General features: G+C 38.4%; 1 pseudogene; it reads right to left on the bottom strand.

The window, feature by feature from the left end:
* Positions 1–6298, bottom strand: part of LOC106733222 (cytoskeleton-associated protein 2-like) — a 43385-nt pseudogene extending 37087 nt beyond the window's left edge.
* Positions 6299–7493: the final 1195 nt, after the last annotated feature.

Genomic DNA, 7493 nt, shown 5'->3' with positions numbered 1-7493 from the left:
AAAGAGTATGTTCTGGCTGGACATATCACTGGATGGCTTTTCCACTTCATACTGAGTCATCATCTGAGATTACTTAGGCTTTTGACACAGAAGAATTTTAGTCATGAAACGTTTTCCCCTTTCTTTGGGGAACAAAAGCAAGCAGCATTGTTGGGCTGCTCTTGGTCACCTGAAGATCAAGTAAGATATTTCCTTAAGTCACTAACCTCTAGCACAGAGGCAGTTACCTGTTAGGTAACTTCTCTGAAATGGTTATCTTTTCTCTGTTTCTTATTCTTCAAGCTGATGGACTCCTCTTAGAGATAGTATCATCTGAAAGCCTTCCTCCTGAGCTCCTACTAGAATAAAAATTCCCTTACTAATATGACAACATCCACACTATCTGGAAGTTCTATAATTCAAATGAGACCCACACAGTGACTTTCTCTACAGTTCAGGAATTGCTGTGACCTGCATGGCTGAACAAGTTCCTGAGTGGAAATAGATTGGAAAGAAAATACACATACATAAGTAGAGAAAAGCAAGAGTCAGGTGGTCTAGACTCCTCTGATGGAGGCAATCATGGCCCTGAGCTGATTATAATTCTTTGGTTAAATGTCAAGAATTGAGAATATGTCTTAATTTCTTAGCCTACCACTGCCCCAGTTCATGAGAGAGCTGTTCTTGTCTACTTGTGGTTACCAGGATTATAACTGATTTATACTCTGCTGTAGAGGCCTCAAGGAGGAGCAAGTTACATTGCCTGCTCATATCCATGTACAATCCTTAATTTGTACAAGTAATTTGTTTATTGGCAGAACTGTTACTCGATTTCTTAGAAAGGAAACCAGTGAAGGTGACTCACAGAACTGTTCCTTCTCCAATGTCATCCTCAGAATAGGAATACCGAGTGAACTTCAGGTAAGAAAAATTTTACCAGCCTTGATATGTTGAGAAAGCCAATATTATTAATACTAAAGTATTATTAATACTAAAAGTAACTAAAAGCAATTAAAAATTTTAAAAACTACATGAAAATCTATTCATTTGATTTCATAGGGTAAGTAACTCTTGTGTTTATTTTGAGTCAGTATTTAAAGATATAAAAAGTGAAAGAGCTGAAGAGGCCTGTTTATCAGAGGAATCTTTCTATATAAAATTCCTTATGTTCATGTATCTGCCAAATTCATCTTTGGTACATAGAGAAAGTATGCTCTATATTCCTGCATTATTTCCAGGATATATGCGGAGTTTAGCAGTTGAATCAAGAGGGTTCAAGTGCCAGGCTATATTGTCTGGGGCCATGCTCTTGTTGGGTGTCCTCCTACCTCTAGTTTCCTGTAGGCCAGTCCTGCCTGGGAGAATTCTGTACTAAAAGATGAACTGTGACTCAGTGCCACATGCTTGAATTACCAGACGCTGTTATAGAAAGCTTCCGGGTCAGTTAGCAAAGAGTCCCACACTCTCAATAGTTAAAAACTGTTTTTTCTTATGTACACAGGCCTGGGGGGTTGGTAGGAGGAAGCTCTCTGAAATCTAAATATGTAAATATATTTATAGCAAAATTCCACTGAAGATTTCCAAACAGGGAGGTGTCTTACTGCATTTGCCCTGTTCTTGCTCTTTTCAGCATGTTCTATGGAAGAGATCACTTACATTATATGAAGCAGTCACTTTGAACAAGGAGAAACTTGATAGTCCCACACATGAAAGAGGAGACACATCCAAAAGAATTCTTTAGTTAGGAATGTTTTCTAGAAGTGACCTTCAGTCCTGCTCAGAGGAGCTGTTTTATTGCCAATGCACTTAAGTGGCTCACTCTTAAGTGGAGGATCATAAATAAAGAAGTACTAGAAGGAATTTTTTTCCCTATGCTACTCCATCTGCTACAGTTTTTCAGTGAGCGGAGGTTAGCTGCTCTTCCTCTCCTACAGGAGGGGTCAGTAAAACAGAACTTATTCTTTGAGCTCATGCTCTCTTCTGTCTCCCTGGAATTTCTTTTTATGAAGGAATAAGTTAGAGATGATAAGATCATAAATTCATGAGCCAAGTAACCCCATGCTTTGTGTCTGACTGAGCTCACATGATAGACAAGATGTGAGCTCTCGGATTCTGTTCGATTTCATACTACTACTGGGCTAGTCAAGGACGTGGGTGAGGCAAGAGGATATGATCACCTCACTCGTCTCAGTTTTCATTTTGGAAGTATCTTAATTCTCAAGTTTTAAAAGATGATTTTACTGGCTGTAGAATTATTACAGGCCATTTTCTTTCAACACTTTTGAGTTTCCTTGCTTTCTGTTCTTTTTTCTTTTTTAATGAGAAGCCAGCAGTTAATCTCACAAGGATCTCATGTATGTGAGTCACTTTTCTCTTGCTGCTTTCAAGATTCTCTTTGGGTTTCAACAGTTTGTGTTGGGTCCAGGTGTGGATGTCTTTGAGTTTGTCCTATTTGGTATTAGTTGAACTTGGAAATGTAGGTAACATTTGCCATCAAATGTAGAAAGTTATCAGCCATTATTTCTTTATTAATTCTGCCTCCTTTTCTTTTTCTCTTCTGGAACTACCATTGTACGTATGTTGGTATGCTTGAGATACCACAGGTATATGAATTATAATCATTTATCATTTTTTTCTTTTGTCAGAGGACACATGCACAAGATAGTGAGTTATGGAGACAACCTCCTCCTCCCCCCAGTGAGGTGTGGTCATGTTGCAATCCCTTCATTCTATCAGGATTTTGGGCATGCATGATTTTCTCATGATACTGGACCTAGACCTCTAACTACATGGTCAGCCATAGGGAATCCAGCTCTCTTGACCATTGGTCTACAGGGCTGGCCTCATTTATATATTTTTTTCTTAGGTTTTTTTTCTATAAGGTGCATATATTCACTAGAGACAGTAAGAAATCATTCCCCAGGGGGCTCTCCATGCTGCAATCCCTTCTCCATTCTCTCAATTTTGGGCACACACACACATACCCCAATGTGAGTGTTAAGCTGCTGGGTCTGGTTCTCTGACTGTGGTCAACAAATGTGGGAGTTCAGCAATGTAACCATTATACCATCTGCTGGTACCCCCATTTACATTTTTAATTTCTGTTCCTCAGACTATATCATTTCAATTGTCCTATCTTCTGGTTTGCTTACTTCTGCCAGCTCAAACCTGCTATTGAGTACCTCTCCTGAATTTTAAATCTCATTATACTTTGCAATTCCAGAATTTAAATAAAATTTCTCCTTATTGATAGTCCGTTTAGTGATACATTGTTCCCAGATGTTCTTTTATGATTCCTACATGATTTCCTTTGATTCTTTGAAAATATTTTAAACTGTTGACTTAGTTTTTAATCTGGCAAGTACAGCACCTGGGCTTCTATAGGAACAGTATCAACTGCATTTATTTAATTGACCATACTTTCTTATTTACATGTTTCACAACATGCCACAAACATATATTTTTCCTAACTGTTAGCCATTTCTTTTTTTTTTGGCATAAACACTCTAGAGTGTTGCGAGTATTTGCTTTTTTTGTTTTTAAACATTTTTTTCCTCTAGTCATTCTCATGTAGAACATTCTAGAAAATGCACATTCTAGAAAATGCTAACATTATAAGGGGAAATTCATCCAAAGCTATTTGGTTTTGACTTCTGACACACAACTGTGTGTGGTTTTCTTGGGAGATACGTGTTGAAAGCACATTGTCTGAGAATGCTGGATACAGACTAGGTCAACATTTTGCCCTTGATGCCTGGCCTACTGTTTCCTAGTTTCAATAAGAATGGGTTCATTTCTCATCCTAGAATACTTGAAATGGTCAAGGTGCTATTTCTCCCCATTAAGCAGCCATAGAGAAGATGAACTCTCTAATTATTTCACAGACAATTATCACTGGGTGTTGGTTACAATCGTTGCCCTAGCTCATTCAGGTCTTCTCACAGTTTCCACACACTTGGCTCTCAGATTTGAGGAGACTGATATGTAAGGTCTGCATCTTGAAATTTAACACAGAATGTAAAGGACTGAATGCAGGAAGTTTAGAACTAGATGTTTCCTGCCTTTTTTTTTCCCCCGAATGTTTTTTGTAAAGATGAGATCATTCCAGGCAAGCTGAGGAGTATGCCCATCATGGTCAATATCAGCCTCACCTCTACTGGGAAGAAACCTAATCTAAGATGTGGAAAAGACCATTTTAAACCATTCCAGTCCCACCCTATCACACTGTTGGGCTTAACAGAATTTAATGAGGGGGAAATCATGAGCCAGAACTATTGTCATTGAGAATGTAACCAGTGGATCTTCTTGGCTCTTGGCATCTTCTTGGCCCTTGGCAGTTAAGACCATTGTGTGTTCTGTGTCTTGGCTACTTCCCCCAAATGGGTCAGATAAAGTCAGCCTAGACAGTTTTCCTCACAAGGAATCTGAGGTGATTATTTAGCATCATGGGTAAGATGTATGAGGCTGAAATTTGGTTTTCGTGCTTGTTCTGAATTTTCCTCCTTCCATAGAACTGGTTACCAGTTGGGTACAATCTATGGTAGGTTATCCCTGTGGTGTCTTACCTGCTTGAAGCTTCTGCCAGTGGATTCCAGTCTGTTTCAAAGATTTTGAGGAAAGCCCAAGGGCTGAAAAAACAGGCAGAAGGGGAGGAGTTTGTGGTGGGATGTACATGACAGACATGGTACTACTCCTCACAGCTGTGTCAAATACAATTGAGCACAGACTATGGTGTGGGGCAGGCTCAGCCTTTCCCATGCTTATCCAATCATTCCAGATGCTTGAGTTTTCCTTTCAAGATAAGAGGGATGGATTCTGTACCTACAGCAAAGCTATCACAACTCTATAGCTATGTTCCAGCCTCCTTTTTCTGTGACATAACAGTTTTTCTCCTCTTGTGGGAAGAGATTCTTTTTACATATTTTTTTATACATTCATTCACTGTATATCATTACAGCTTGCAAAATGAATTTTCCAAGCATGAATATACTGTGTATTAGTCCAGTTAAAGATATTATCATACATGTTATTAACAGATAATTTTCCATCTTTATGTCCCTTAAATGTTTTGCTTCTTTTTCTCCTTGATTCCCTTCCTTTCACCCTTTTCAGTTTTCTCCCATGCTGTCTCTAGTATCTGCAATTGTTCTCCATGCTTTTGTATCTTCCAGTTTCTCCCCTAGTGTAGACATTTGGTGTATATTAAGTGGGGACACACGAAATCTTTCATAGTCTGGATTGCTTTGCTTAGCAGTAAACCTTCCATATTCATTTACTTTGTATGTGCTGTATTCCATTTAGCCTTGTCTCCATTTCTGCTTCCTAGAAATGTTGGCCAAGATCAAATGTCTCAGAACCCTGATAATGAAAGAATATTACTTACATCAGATCCTGAGGATTGTCTTACTAGCCATAGAGAAGATGAACTCTCTAATTATTTCACAGACAATTATCACTGGGTGTTGGTTACAATCGTTGCCCTAGCTCATTCAGGTCTTCTCACAGTTTCCACACACTTGGCTCTCAGATTTGAGGAGACTGATATGTAAGGTCTGCATCTTGAAATTTAACACAGAATGTAAAGGACTGAATGCAGGAAGTTTAGAACTAGATGTTTCCTGCCTTTTTTTTTCCCCCGAATGTTTTTTGTAAAGATGAGATCATTCCAGGCAAGCTGAGGAGTATGCCCATCATGGTCAATATCAGCCTCACCTCTACTGGGAAGAAACCTAATCTAAGATGTGGAAAAGACCATTTTAAACCATTCCAGTCCCACCCTATCACACTGTTGGGCTTAACAGAATTTAATGAGGGGGAAATCATGAGCCAGAACTATTGTCATTGAGAATGTAACCAGTGGATCTTCTTGGCTCTTGGCATCTTCTTGGCCCTTGGCAGTTAAGACCATTGTGTGTTCTGTGTCTTGGCTACTTCCCCCAAATGGGTCAGATAAAGTCAGCCTAGACAGTTTTCCTCACAAGGAATCTGAGGTGATTATTTAGCATCATGGGTAAGATGTATGAGGCTGAAATTTGGTTTTCGTGCTTGTTCTGAATTTTCCTCCTTCCATAGAACTGGTTACCAGTTGGGTACAATCTATGGTAGGTTATCCCTGTGGTGTCTTACCTGCTTGAAGCTTCTGCCAGTGGATTCCAGTCTGTTTCAAAGATTTTGAGGAAAGCCCAAGGGCTGAAAAAACAGGCAGAAGGGGAGGAGTTTGTGGTGGGATGTACATGACAGACATGGTACTACTCCTCACAGCTGTGTCAAATACAATTGAGCACAGACTATGGTGTGGGGCAGGCTCAGCCTTTCCCATGCTTATCCAATCATTCCAGATGCTTGAGTTTTCCTTTCAAGATAAGAGGGATGGATTCTGTACCTACAGCAAAGCTATCACAACTCTATAGCTATGTTCCAGCCTCCTTTTTCTGTGACATAACAGTTTTTCTCCTCTTGTGGGAAGAGATTCTTTTTACATATTTTTTTATACATTCATTCACTGTATATCATTACAGCTTGCAAAATGAATTTTCCAAGCATGAATATACTGTGTATTAGTCCAGTTAAAGATATTATCATACATGTTATTAACAGATAATTTTCCATCTTTATGTCCCTTAAATGTTTTGCTTCTTTTTCTCCTTGATTCCCTTCCTTTCACCCTTTTCAGTTTTCTCCCATGCTGTCTCTAGTATCTGCAATTGTTCTCCATGCTTTTGTATCTTCCAGTTTCTCCCCTAGTGTAGACATTTGGTGTATATTAAGTGGGGACACACGAAATCTTTCATAGTCTGGATTGCTTTGCTTAGCAGTAAACCTTCCATATTCATTTACTTTGTATGTGCTGTATTCCATTTAGCCTTGTCTCCATTTCTGCTTCCTAGAAATGTTGGCCAAGATCAAATGTCTCAGAACCCTGATAATGAAAGAATATTACTTACATCAGATCCTGAGGATTGTCTTACTGTCTTCTAAATCTATTTTTAAATTTTCAGTGAGATGAGTGTGTTCCATTTAAAGATCTATAATTAAGTCTCCCTTAGGTACTAGGAGACTTTTGTAAGTCACAATATGATGGAAGAAATGAACAACTCCTTTATTCATTGGGATAAAATGGTAGCTAGATGTTAGGTTTCTACACCTAAATAATTCAGTGTTACTGCATTTCTGATGGCATACACCTTACTCTCAGTGCTTAAGGAGAGAGATAATTAAAAGTTTTTTCCAGTTAGTAATTGAACAATATTTTCCCATTAAACATATGGATGTTTAATACATTAAGCTCCTAGAGCTACTTTTCATTTAAACTTGAGCAATATTTTTCTTGATGAGAAGAGTTTCTTTTTTGTTTTATCTATATATATATATTTATTACTATTCATACATTAAATCACATACATTTAGAGTGTGAAGAGACTTTACCCAGCATCATAGTCTTATATCATTTACTCAGGTGTACCTGCTTTGTACTGAGACCTGACTCATGATGTGCTTTTTTTTTTTTTTTTTTT

Source organism: Tupaia chinensis, unplaced genomic scaffold (assembly GCF_000334495.1).
Source record: "Tupaia chinensis unplaced genomic scaffold, TupChi_1.0 Scaffold141490_1, whole genome shotgun sequence".
In the NCBI taxonomy this organism is placed as follows: Eukaryota; Metazoa; Chordata; class Mammalia; order Scandentia; family Tupaiidae; genus Tupaia; species Tupaia belangeri.
Note: the sequence above shows the minus strand (reverse complement) of the source record. Positions and strands in the feature narration are given on the sequence as shown.